The 13,952-nt window shown below is 42.3% G+C and overlaps 1 long non-coding RNA gene across 1 annotated transcript in view; it reads right to left on the bottom strand.

The window, feature by feature from the left end:
- The window catches only part of LOC135536414 (uncharacterized), an 11,655-nt gene extending 874 nt beyond the window's left edge, over positions 1 to 10,781 (bottom strand). Inside the window, exons 1-2 of the long non-coding RNA XR_010454987.1 lie at positions 10,565 to 10,781; positions 9,194 to 9,405 (exon numbers count right to left, since the gene is read on the bottom strand). This is a non-coding gene — a long non-coding RNA (uncharacterized LOC135536414). The remainder of the gene's footprint in view (positions 1 to 9,193; positions 9,406 to 10,564) is intronic.
- Positions 10,782 to 13,952: the final 3,171 nt, after the last annotated feature.

Here is a 13,952-nt window from a genome sequence, read left to right on the forward strand (position 1 = left end):
ATCCACATAGAAAAGCAATGGGCAATTTAAACATGTCCATTCATCCTCTGCATTGAAATTGAATCAATCCCAGCCCTGGTATCAAGAGACATCTCCAGTATATATAGATTATAGTTGCCCTGAGTTGGTGACCTTAAAGGACTAGGCATGGATCGTGTTAATTAGGCACAAGAGGAAAACAGACTGAAACAGGGAGGGACTACATGGACTTGTCCAATAAGAAACACTCATTGTTTTTCCCATTGTGTGCCCTAATATCCACAACCCTGGATTGGTTTGTATCCACTTACAACACAATGTAAGTATGTATGTATGTATGTATGTATGTATGTATGTATGTATGTATGTATGCATGTATGTATGTATGTATGTGATTCTGAGGTTATCTTGAGAAGATCAATTCCTCTGTGTGATCTAATATAGAGACTCAGAGACTGTAGCCATGTCTTTCCCTTTAAACCGTGCGGGTCCCTTTAAACCCGCGGGTCCCATGTATGTTGTATGTATGTGATTCTGAGGTTATCTTGAGGTCTCCTTTAAACTCGCGTAGCCATGTCCCTTTAAACCGCTGCGGGTCCTTTAAACCGCTGGGCTTTAAAACCGCGCGGGTCCCTAAACCGCCCGGGTCCCTTTAAACCGAGGGTCCCTTTGCAGCCCTGAGCGTCTCTGCAGCCCTGAGCGTCTCTGCAGCCCTGAGCGTCTCTGCAGCCCTGAGCGTCTCTGCAGCCCTGAGGGTCTCTGCAGCCCTGAGCGTCTCTGCAGCCCTGGCTCTCTGCAGCCCTGAGCGTCTCTGCAGCCCTGAGCGTCTCTGCAGCCCTGAGCGTCTCTGCAGCCCTGAGCGTCTCTGCAGCCCTGAGCGTCTCTGCAGCGTCTCTGCAGCCCTCTGATGTGGGCATGCTGCTGCTGCTACATGTATGCATAATTAATATGGTGAGAGTCTGACTGGGCTATAAAGGCTGTATGAGAAAGCCAGAGGGACTGTAGCCATTAGACCTGCCTGCACCCCAATGCGTCAATACTGTCCTCCTGGCCAGTCTGTGTGTGTGAAGAGACCTTGAAGGGCAAAGCAGAGCACAGACCAGACGGCACAACAAGCAGAGTGCTCTCCTCTTTCCCCTCCTAAATCTGTCCATCTGATAGACAGAACAACAAGGAAGAGTCCTCCCCCTCCTAAATCTGTCCATCTGATAGACAGAACAACAAGGAAGAGTCCTCCCCTCCTAAATCTGTCCATCTGATAGACAGAACAACAAGGAAGAGTCCTCCCCCTCCTAAATCTGTCCATCTGATAGACAGAACAACAAGGAAGAGTCCTCCCCCTCCTAAATCTGTCCATCTGATAGACAGAACAACAAGGAAGAGTCCTCCCCCTCCTAAATGTGTCCATCACCAACAGTAAACACAAGAATAGCTAGCGCACCTCTCCACCTCCTCCAGCTAAATGTGTTATCAGTGTGGAGATCATCACATCACAATGTGCAGAATGTTTCCTGATAGGTGAAGATGTAGGCCTATGACGTCACAGATATATGAGTGTCTGTGTATGACACAATCTGACCCTTATAGGAACGTATAGGTAGACTTGCAAAACGATGGTAGCTTTTCCAATACTCCCTGTAAAAAGATTCCCAGAATCAGAAGGGTATATGCAGAAAATACAGAATCCTCCAACTAGGATTTGTGAAAACCCTGGGAATTTGGGGAAAGTGATGTGAATGTTGTAACCCTAGTTGGTAGATTGGGTATTGGATCAGGCAGTGTCTCAACTCTCCTCTTCATTAAAGTGACCTATTAGGTGAAACGGACACGTCCCTTTAGGAAACTCAAATAATGAACAAATTACTTCAAACCGTGAACACAGTTTTTCCCTTCTGACATCATAGCGTGACAGAACAGCAGAATATATTTTACGGATGCTCCTCTCTTTAGTTTCATCAACATAAAAGGCGCTGGGGCGAAATGTGGCGCTTTTCAACAAATGCGGATTATAGTTGAAGGAAATCTCACCTTTACTGCATTGAAGAGGTGTTAAGCAAAGGGACTTCCTGTCTCAATGAAGATGAACTGCATTTGAATAAGTCACCGTGGACGCACAGGGACATGCGATACAATCGTCCCCATAGAGACAGGGCTGGTCATTGGATCAGTGTGTCTGTCATTACTATAGGGGTGCATTGTCTGCAGAGTGACAGCAATCTCAGTAATCTGCTGATTGATTGGCTCATTCTGTGTAGCAGGATCCTTAATCCTTTCATTTCTGTGATTGGCTCATTCTGTGTAGCAGGATACATAATCATTTCATTTCTGTGATTGGCTCATTCTGTGGAGCAGGATACATAATCATTTCATTTCTGTGATTGGCTCATTCTGTGTAGCAGGATACATAATCATTTCATTTCTGTGATTGGCTCATTCTGTGGAGCAGGATACATAATCATTTCATTTCTGTGATTGGCTCATTCTGTGGAGCAGGATCCTTAATCATTTCATTTCTGTGATTGGCTCATTCTGTGGAGCAGGATACATAATCATTTCATTTATGTGATTGGCTCATTCTGTGGAGCAGGATACATAATCATTTCATTTCTGTGATTGGACAGGAGGGGAGCCATCCTGGGCTGCATTCCATTTCAAAAGATTTTCCTCCACCCTTCTGCCCTTGTTCACCCCCTGAGGTAGGTAGGTTTAAAGGTATAAACCCCATAAGGTCCGTCACATTCACGTCCGTTATTAAGGCAGGAGTTTATGATGTAGACTCTCATACATCCCTGTACCACTGGGATTACTAAGATACACTATTTAACCAGGAAGCCCCATTGAGATAAATCAAGTATTTCTGAAGGGAAACCTGGAGCTGTCAGAGTGTAATGTAGAGATGACAATTTAAGGCACCATCAATACACAAAGGGCAAAGGTGCCCAATGGCATTGATGATCAATAAAGATCAAGATAATCAACATAAGGAGATGTTTCTTTTGAGAGCTACAGTTCCAGCACCATGGAAAGATTTCCAAGTCTCAAAAGTATTTTAGAGGACACCTTGATTTTCTATCAAGATACCAAACACTCCCATCAGGCCTTCAATGTCTTGTTTAAAAACGCTGTAGCCTACTAGTCTACGTACAATAACCTAGTTAGTTCATATGTGACGGGCTCAGCACCGACTCTAGAACAGATGTCGTTTCAGTGTCGTTGATACCTTCAATTAAGCCTGGAGATTCAACAATAGCAACACTTCACACTGTAATACTGTTGAAATAGTCAGTGATTTAATCAATTCAAATCAATGATCTACCCAACATTGGCTGAATTCTGACAAACATCTGTCACTTACTGTCATTCTATCTAAAAGCCTTGCACTATTTAACTTGGATCTAAAGTGCATCTATACAGGTAGCAGGGTTGGGGGTGATTCCTTTTCAACTCAGTCAATTCAGGAAGTAAAGTGAAATACCAACATGTTACTAAAGTGTCACCACTCTTGAAAAGGACGCCGACCCTAATATAGGGATGTATATATTCCCCCCCAATGCCAAATATTAAATCAAACAATCAATCAACGGGTCCAAAGTGTATAGTCACACAGTGTATAGTCACAAAGTGTATAGTCACAAAGTGTATAGTCACAGTGTATAGTCACACAGTGTATAGTCACACAGTGTATAGTCACACACAGTGTATAGTCACAAAGTGTATAGTCACAAAGTGTATAGCCACAAAGTGTATAGTCACAGTGTATAGCCACAAAGTGTATAGTCACAGTGTATAGCCACAAAGTGTATAGTCACAGTGTATAGTCAAAATGTATAGTCACAGTGTAGTCACACAGTGTATAGTCACACAGTGTATAGTCACAAAGTGTATAGCCACAAAGTGTATAGTCACAAAGTATATAGCCATAAAGTGTATAGTCACAGTGTATAGCCACAAAGTGTATAGTCACAAAGTGTATAGCCACAAAGTGTATAGTCAAAGTGTATAGTCACAAAGTGTATAGTCACAGTGTATAGTCACAGTGTATAGTCACAAAGTGTATAGTCACAGTGTATAGTCACAGTGTATAGTCACACAGTGTATAGTCACACAGTGTATAGTCACAAAGTGTATAGTCACAAAGTGTATAGTCACAGTGTATAGCCACAAAGTGTATAGTCACAGTGTATAGTCAGTGTATAGTCACACAGTGTATAGTCACACAGTGTATAGTCACACAGTGTATAGTCACACAGTGTATAGTCACACAGTGTATAGTCACACAGTGTATAGTCACACAGTGTATAGCCACACAGTGTATAGCCACAAAGTGTATAGTCCACACAGTGTAGTCACAGTGAAGAGTCACAAAGTGTATAGTCAAAGCGTATAGTCACAGTGTATAGTCACACAGTGTATAGTCACACAGTGTATAGTCACAGTGTATAGTCACAATGTATTGTTACACAGTGTATAGTCACAGTGTATAGTCACAGTGTATAGTCACAAAGTGTATAGTCACAAAGTGTATAGTCACACAGTGTATAGTCACAGTGTATAGTCACACAATGTATAGTCACACAGTGTATAGTCAAAGTGTATAGTCACAGTGTATAGCCACAAAGTGTATTGTCACAGTGTACAGTCACAGTGTATAGTCACAGTGTATAGCCACAAAGTGTATAGCCACAGTGTATAGCCACAAAGTGTATTGTCACAGTGTATAGCCACAAAGTGTATAGTCACAGTGTATAGCCACAAAGTGTATAGTCACAAAGTGTATAGTTACAGTGTATAGTCACAGTGTATAGTCACAGTGTATAGTCACAGTGTATAGTCACAAAGTGTATAGTCACAGTGTATAGTCACAGTGTATAGTCACAGTGTATAGTCACAGTGTATAGTCACAGTGTATAGTCACAGTGTATAGCCACAAAGTGTATAGCCAAAGTGTATAGCCACAAAGTGTATAGCCACAGTGTATAGTCACAGTGTATAGTCACAGTGTATAGTCACAGTGTATTGTCACAAAGTGTATTGTCACAAAGTGTATTGTCACAAAGTGTATAGCCACAGTGTATAGCCACAGTGTATAGCACAAAGTGTATAGTCACAAAGTGTATAGTCACAAAGTGTATAGTCACAAAGTGTATAGTCACAGTGTATAGCCACAAAGTGTATAGTCACAGTGTATAGCCACAAAGTGTATAGTCACAGTGTATAGCCACAAAGTGTATGGCCAAAGTGTATAGTCACAGTGTATAGCCACAAAGTGTATAGTCACAGTGTATAGCCAAAGTGTATAGCCACAAAGTGTATAGCCACAAAGTGTATAGCCACAGTGTAGTCACAAAGTGTATAGTCACAGTGTATTGTCACAGTGTATTGTCACAAAGTGTATAGTCACAAAGTGTATAGCCACAAAGTGTATAGCCACAGTGTATAGCCACAAAGTGTATAGTCACAGTGTATAGCCACAAAGTGTATAGCCACAGTGTATAGTCACAGTGTATAGCCACAAAGTGTATAGCCACAAAGTGTATAGTCACAGTGTATAGCCACAAAGTGTATAGCCACAAAGTGTATAGCCACAAAGTGTATAGTCACAGTGTATAGTCACAGTGTATAGCCACAAAGTGTATAGCCAAAGTGTATAGACAAAGTGTATAGCCACAGTGTATAGTCACAGTGTATAGCCACAAAGTGTATAGTCACAGTGTATAGTCACAGTGTATAGACACAGTGTATAGTCACAGTGTATAGCCACAAAGTGTATAGTCACAGTGTATAGCCACAAAGTGTATAGCCAAAGTGTATAGTCACAGTGTATAGCCACAAAGTGTATAGCCACAAAGTGTATAGTCACAGTGTATAGCCAGTGTATAGCCACAGTGTATAGTCACAAAGTGTATAGTCACAAAGTGTATAGTCAAAGCGTATAGTCAAAGCGTATAGTCAAAGCGTATAGTCACAAAGTGAGAAGAGCGTCTGCCAAATGACTTAAATGTAAAATGTAAATGTAAGTGTATAGCCACAAAGTGTATAGCCACAAAGTGTATAGTCACAAAGTGTATAGTCACAAAGTGTATAGTCACACAGTGTATAGTCACAAAGTGTATAGTCAAAGTGTATAGCCACAGTGTATAGTCAAAGCGTATAGTCACAAAGTGTATAGTCAAAGTGTATAGTCAAAGCGTATAGTCAAAGCGTATAGTCAAAGCATATAGTCAAAGCATATAGTCAAAGCGTATAGTCACAAAGTGTATAGTCACAAAGTGTATAGTCACAAAGTGTATAGCCACAAAGTGTATAGCCACAAAGTGTATAGCCACAAAGTGTATAGTCACAAAGTGTATAGTCACAAAGTGTATAGTCACAAAGTGTATAGTCAAAGTGTATAGCCACAAAGTGTATAGTCAAAGTGTATAGTCAAAGTGTATAGCCACAAAGTGTATAGCCACAAAGTGTATAGCCAAAGTGTATAGCCACAGCGTATAGTCACAGCGTATAGTCACAGCGTATACACAAAGTGTATAGTCACAGTGTATAGTCACAAAGTGTATAGTCAAAGTGTATAGTCACAAAGTGTATAGTCAAAGTGTATAGTCAAAGTGTATAGTCAAAGTGTATAGTCACAAAGTGTATAGTCACAAAGTGTATAGCCACAAAGTGTATAGTCACAGTGTATAGTCACAAAGTGTATAGTCACAGCGTATAGTCACAAAGTATAGTAGCCACAAAGTGTATAGCCACAAAGTGTATAGTCACAAAGTGTATAGCCACAAGCATAAAAAGAGATTTCCCAAAACCCAGTCAGTCAGAGTGAAAATTAAATCTTCAGGGTCCCTATCTCTCTCTGAATTAAAAACATGCCTCTACTAGCCTACAGTACACACAGCTGCACTGGTAAACTATCAGAATCTACAGGCTAACACTAGCGTCAATCACAGCTAAAGTACATTAAACCCACAGATTTACCACTAATCTGATGTAGCATTAGCTTTAGCCACACGTACAACAACATGCCCTGTACATATGCTCCAGACTGTAAACAAGACTATATTCACCCAGCTAGCTACATTGGCTACACAGTGACTACAGTGATCAGTGTTACTCTGGGCTTGGGTATCAGCCACATGTCCTGTAGCATACCTGTTCATACTATGAGACTGGACCCTTCTCTAGTCTCCCATCTCCCCATGGCATTCAGATCGCTTGTTCCTTTTCTCATACAGCCTTTCCCTCCTTCCTCTGTAGTGTGGTATAAATCCAAGGAGCCTCTCTCTAGCCTGTCTGCATGGCCGATGGCTCTCTCTGCATCCCTCCCTCTACCTCCCTGGCTGGCTAGCAGTGTCAGGGGGGGTGCTTCTTTGTTTGGCAGCCCCAGCCACCAGTCTCCCTCCCTCCCCCTGACTCCTCCCGGAGTGTCCTAAAGGAAAGGTAGTGATGATATGTCTCTGTCTCTCAGTCTTTATCCCCTATCGATCTCTACCCCACCACCCATCCCTGCAGAGTGTAACCCAACCCTCCACCTCTCTTCTCTGCCTGCTTCCCCCAGGATAGAGGACTGGGGAGGACTTCACTTAGCACACAGCCTCACAGAGAGGAAAAGAGAGACGGAGAGAGACAGAGACAGGGGAGTGGGAGAGAGAGAAAGGGGGTGGAGAGAGAGAGTCAGGGGAGAGGGAGGGAGAGAAAGGGGAGGGAAGAGAGAGAAAGGGGGAGGGAGAGAAGAGAGAAAGGGGAAGAGAGAGAGAGTCAGGGAGGGAGAGAAAGGGGTGGAAGAGAGAGAGTAGTATTCAGTAGTACTTCAGTAGTAACAGGATACAGTAGTGCTGCTGCCACCACTTGACTGAACCCAGTGGTGTTGTTGTTTCAGACAGTACTGCAGTGACTTCAGTAGTAACAGGATACAGTAGCTGCCACCAGACTGAACCCAGTGGTGTTGTTGTTTCAGACAGTGCTGCAGTGACTTCAGTAGTAACATAGGATACAGTAGTGCTGCTGCCACCACTTGACTGAACCCAGTGGTGTTGTTGTTGCAGACAGTGCTGCAGTGACTTCAGTAGTAACAGGATACAGTCAGTTGCCACCTGACTGAACCCTCAGACAGTGCTATATTTAAAGGATACAGCCTGCCACCACTTGACTGAACCCAGTGGTGTTGTTGTTTCAGTTCTGTCTTCACAGCCGACACTCAGACATGAGCCTCACCAATTCTGAATCCGCTGGTTCACAGTCAAAACGTCTCCAACTGCCATGGAACAGTAGCCTGATCCCAGATCTGTTTGTGCAGTCTTCACAACTCCTATGGTGATTGTTATGCCAATGGCACAAACAGATCTGGGATCAGTCTAACAGAACACAGTATCTAAAGGGGATCAAATCAAATTGTATTTGTCCCATGCGCCGAATACAACCTTACAGTGAACTGCTTATTTACAAGCCCTTAACCAACAATTAAATACCTAAAAAACATTTTTTTAAACAGTATGATAATGTTGGCTGATACTAGCTCCCAGTCCAACCAAGATGCCTAGACAAACTACCTGAACTCTTGTCTCACACACAGCTATGTCTTACTAAACTTGTGAGGACTTTTGGGGACCAACAATTGATTCCCATTCAAAATCACATTTTCTCTAACCCTAAACATAAACCCTGAATAGCCTTTTTACAAGTGAGGACCAGCGAAATGTCCTCACTTCTCTGAATTATATTTGGTTTACTAGTATAGTAAAATGTGTATGTGCACACACACACACACACACACACACACACACACACACACACACACACACACACACACACACACACACACACACACACACACACACACACACACACACACACACACACACTAATTGATACAGTATCTCTATGTTTCACCAGTAGCCTGAGAGCCACACTGGTCATGTATTGAACAATGTTACATTGTCAGCGGAACTGCAACAAGACACAGTGACACAGGACTTTGGCAGAGGGATGAACTGGAAACACAGACACACAAAGAATGTTCCAGTACTAACCACAACCAAGGAAAACACATTATCCAGCCTATGGCTCATTATCACGCCATCTTTCCTTGATTCCTTGCATTCTTTCTACTCATATCCTTCTCTAAAGGTCTGATGGGACCTTGGACATTCTCCTCCAATGTAAGGAATAAGGAAAAGACTCTTTGAGATAAGTACAATACAGTAAAAGTGAATTCTCTCACCATCTTGTTCAAGATCGTGTTTTTCTTGTTCCTCCATGTTGTTGCTCTGTGTGTCTCCAGTGGCCTTGGAGAGGCCGACTGACCAGTAGGACATGCCTCCTCCTCCACAGCAGGGCAGGACTGAACTAGCACCAGCACAGGGTGGTGGTGGTCAGTGGGACTGGTCCCAGTCTGAGTCACTGGTGTGGTGGAAGACCCTGGTCAGAGATGGGCTGTGGTAGGAGTGAGGACAGAGGGAGAGGCCATTAGTCAGAGCCCTGCAAAACACAGCCAGTCAGGCAGGCAGGCAGACATAGTTTTGATCTAGAGAAAGTGAAAGCAGTCACACACTCATATTGCATAACAACAAGTTAATGGATACACAAATTGCCACCCAACATTTACAACTATAGTTGTTGAGATGCCTTAATTAGAATAATGTACTTGTGTCTAGTTCGAGAAGTTTTATACTACAACTTTTATGACTTCTCATGTTATTGTTTCAGACCCATATACAATAAACAGCTATGTGAAGTGATCGTGCTACTTTGAATGGGTTGTTTGTTGACATCCTTGTACTTCACAAAGTTCTTGGAACAGATTCCTGTTGGAACGTTCCACAGATTATACCCACCCTGTTCCACAAATTATACCCACCCCGTTCCACAAATTATACCCACCCCGTTCCACAAATTATACCCACCCCGTTCCACAAATTATACCCACCCCGTTCCACAAATTATACCCACCCAGTTCCACAAATTATACCCACCCAGTCCCACAAATTATACCCACCCAGTCCCACAAATTATACCCACCCAGTCCACAAATTATACCCACCCAGTCCCACAAATTATACCCACCCAGTTCCACAAATTATACCCACCCAGTTCCACAAATTATACCCACCCCGTTCCACAAATTATACCCACCCCGTTCCACAAATTATACCCACCCCGTTCCACAAATTATACCCACCCCGTTCCACAAATTATACCCACCCAGTTCCACAAATTATACCCACCCCGTTCCACAAATTATACCCACCCAGACACAGTTGCCTAATTTAGTGAATTTGTATTTTTAAATGATCTCTGTGTAAAACACACTAGTCTACAGCCAGAACTATAAAAACAGAGACGTTACTATTTCTGGCGGCCTTGAACACACACGACACTTCAGTTAATTCACTTTGGTTTACACATGCCGCATCTTTAAAACCACACACTGTGTGCATGCTCTTGATTCTTTAACAAGTTTACTTTATTAGGCTTATAAACTCAGAAACGTGCCAAACGTGCGTCCAGTGACAGCAAGTAGACACATTTGTTTGCGAAACGTGCGCACTTGTTGCTCGTTAATGAGTGTGGTTGATAAGGAATTTTTACTCACCGCATTGTCCGCAGTGTTCAAGCACTGTCGAATGGTACTGATTTTGCGATTCTAAAGCATTGAACAGGCTAAACTTCGGTACATCCAAAGTGAAAGTTTAACCGAAGACAAAATAGCCGAAGGAACACTCACAAGCACGGATTGCAAAGGAAAAACGTCAACTTCCTGATTTCATCAAACCAAACACTTCCAGCCTGTGATGCTGCTTACCACGCTGTCTGTCTCATAACCCGGAAATGGGAATAGCCTACTGTACAATGACTGTATGCTACTGTACTAGTTGCATTAGTTCTTCTAAACCTATGGTTGAAGCTCATTTACTGCATTTATACTTAATTTTTCAACTCTAAAATGCTATTTTGGAGAACAGCTAAAACTAATAGAAATTACCCCAGGCATTAATTATCATTGCACTATTTGTTGTAAAGGAATGTGGAACTGCGTGTAGGCTACAATGTCAACCACTACTCAACCTTATCATGAATTGACTAATTTACTTGTGGAATCGCGCAAACTGCGAACATGAAATAGATGCATAATACACGCTATCAAGTCAAAACCATCCCAACTTCAAATGCGGACATCAAGGTGAAAGCAACCAGTGTATAAAACAGCTGACCACTAATACCAACTACGACAGATAAATCCTACACAGGCATTGAAATCAAATGTATAATAGCCTACATCAGGCCTACAATCGACAAGGACGCATGAAGATAAACAAAATCGACCAAAGAATGACGAAAATCACGAAATCACAAAAGGAAAATCTACACATGACTTTTTAAAGTGAGTTAAGTCCGTGCCCGTGATTCAGAACCGCAGAATGGACGGCGTCTCCGTACAGGTAGGTTTAGTGGAGCTCCGTGGCATGGTGCTGAATGGACAGCGCCTCTGTCTATTAGCCAACTATACATACTGAACAAAAATATAAAAGCAACATGAAACAATTTACAAGATTTTACCGAGTTACCGTTCATATAAAGAAATCTGTCAATTGAACTACATTCACTTGGCCCTCAATTATGGATTGCACATGACTGGGAATATAGATATGCATCTGTTGGTCACAGATATCTTTAAAAAATAAGGGAGTGGATCAGAAAACCAATCAGTATCTGATGTGACCACTGTTTGCCTAACACATCTCCTTTGCATATAGTTGAATAGGCTGTTGATTGTGGCCTATGGAATGTTGTCCCACTCCTCTACAATGGCTGAGCAAAGTTGCTGGATATTGGCTGGAACTGGAACATGCTGTCATACACTTTGATCCAGAGCATCCCAAACATGCTCAATGGGTGACATGTCTGGTGAGTATGCAGGCCATGGAAGAACTTGGACATTTTTGGGTTCCAGTAATTGTGTACAGATCCTTGCGACATGGGGCTGTGCATTATCATGCTGAAACATGAGATGATGGCAGCGGATGAAAGGCACGACAATGGGCCTCAGAATCTTGTCACGGAATCTCTGTCCAGTCAAGTTGCCATCGATAAAATGTAATTGTGTTCGTTATCCCGTTATCCGTGGTTGTGAGGCCAGTTGGATGTATTGCAAAAATCTCTAAAACGATGTTGAAGGCGGCTTATGGTAGAGAAATTAACATTTAATTATCTGGCAACAGTTCTGGTGGACAATGTTGCAGTCAGCGTGCGAATTGCACACTCCCTCCAAACTTGAGACATTTGTGGCATTGTGTTGTGTGACAAAACTGCACATTTTAGAGTGGCCTTTTATTGTCCCCAGCACAAGGTGCAGCTGTGTAATGATAATGCGGTTGAATCATATTCTTGATATGCCAGTCATGTCAGGTGGAGGGCTTATCTTGGCAAAGGGGAAATGCTCACTAACAGTGATGTAAACAAATTGTGCACCAAATTTGAGAGAAATAAGCTTTTTGTGCACATGGAACATTTCTGGGATCTTTTATTTCAGCTCATGAAACACTGAACCAACACATTACATGTTTCTGTTCAGTATAATTAGTTAGTTGTTGGCAGTTAGACTTTTTTGGGGCACAGTTAGGTAGCCTGCAATGCTTATGAAAATCATCACGCAGATCTTTAGAAATGGTAGGATCAATTGTAAATTGGCGCTCCACGTGAAAAAGTTTGCCAATCTCCTGCTATAGGCTATATGAAACCACCCTTGTGGACGGTGCATACAGTGTACTATGACAGTGTCAGTGTCTCCTGTGCTTCCCGCCGGCATTGGCTCATGCGCTTCCCGCTAATTTTAGCATTTGCCTGTCTGCATTATTCGCCAGGGAAGGGAAACATTCTGCGAATATTGAAGCATTGTATCAACAAGGTGGCTCGGAGAATATTGAAACATTTTGTTTAAACAAGACGGCTGTCCGATTTGGCCAATAGATGATTGTGCTTTTTGACCTTACATTATTATTTTGCAGCCTATTTAAAAGGTTCTGTGCTCTGTGTTTGTATGTTAGCACCCAGCCAGTTTCCCCCGGGCCAGCTGTTTTTGTTTTTGTCTCTCTCTGCCAGCATTTTTTGTGAAGGACTCTCTCTGCCAGCTTGTCTCTCTGCCAGCTTGTTCTCTCTATTCTGGCTCAGTTGGTTGTCTGTTTCTCTCTGCCAGCTTGTCTCTCTGCCAGCTTGTCTCTCAGGGGCGGCTCTGCCAGCTTGTCTCTCTCTGTCTGATATTATTGCAGTAGTGGCACTGCCTGTGTAATTAGTAAAGAAACAGCCCTACATCTACACTATAGCTAAATAACTTACCAATATTTAATGACGTTTTGACAGAAAGATTGATCTGTGGGAATATTTCATTTTAATTGAGGAAGATGGACAAGCAAGACTGATAGAGAGAGAAAGGTGTAAATGTATTCTACCAGATACAGGTATGCTACAGATGGGGATTAGAGATGCAAGCAGGGAATGATGATCAAATAGGTCTATAGCAAGAAAGGCAACCATTGTTATTGTATTTGAAGCCAAAAAACATGTGTATGCTCTGTGTTTATTTTCATACCAATACATGAAATCAAAATTGCTCTAGCCTACTGGGTAAATGAATGAACTTATCAATTAGACCTACAGCTATCACAGCCTATATTGTTCTAGCAATTTACATTTACATTTAAGTCATTTAGCAGACGCTCTTATCCAGAGCGACTTACAAAATAACTTTGGTTTCAAATGGTCATCAAAAAGTCTATCGGATTACAACAAAGTTTACAAGGCCGAGTTCAAAGTGCTGACATCAAATGAATCAGCTCACTGCCTTAACGGCTGATTGGCAAAGCATGAATCAGCTCACTGCCTTAACGGCTGATTGGCAAAGCATGAATCAGCTCACTGCCTTAACGGCTGATTGGCAAAGCATGAATCAGCTCACTGCCTTAACGGCTGATTGGCAAAGCAAA

This window comes from Oncorhynchus masou, unplaced genomic scaffold (assembly GCF_036934945.1).
Source record: "Oncorhynchus masou masou isolate Uvic2021 unplaced genomic scaffold, UVic_Omas_1.1 unplaced_scaffold_6149, whole genome shotgun sequence".
Classification (NCBI taxonomy): domain Eukaryota; kingdom Metazoa; phylum Chordata; class Actinopteri; order Salmoniformes; family Salmonidae; genus Oncorhynchus; species Oncorhynchus masou.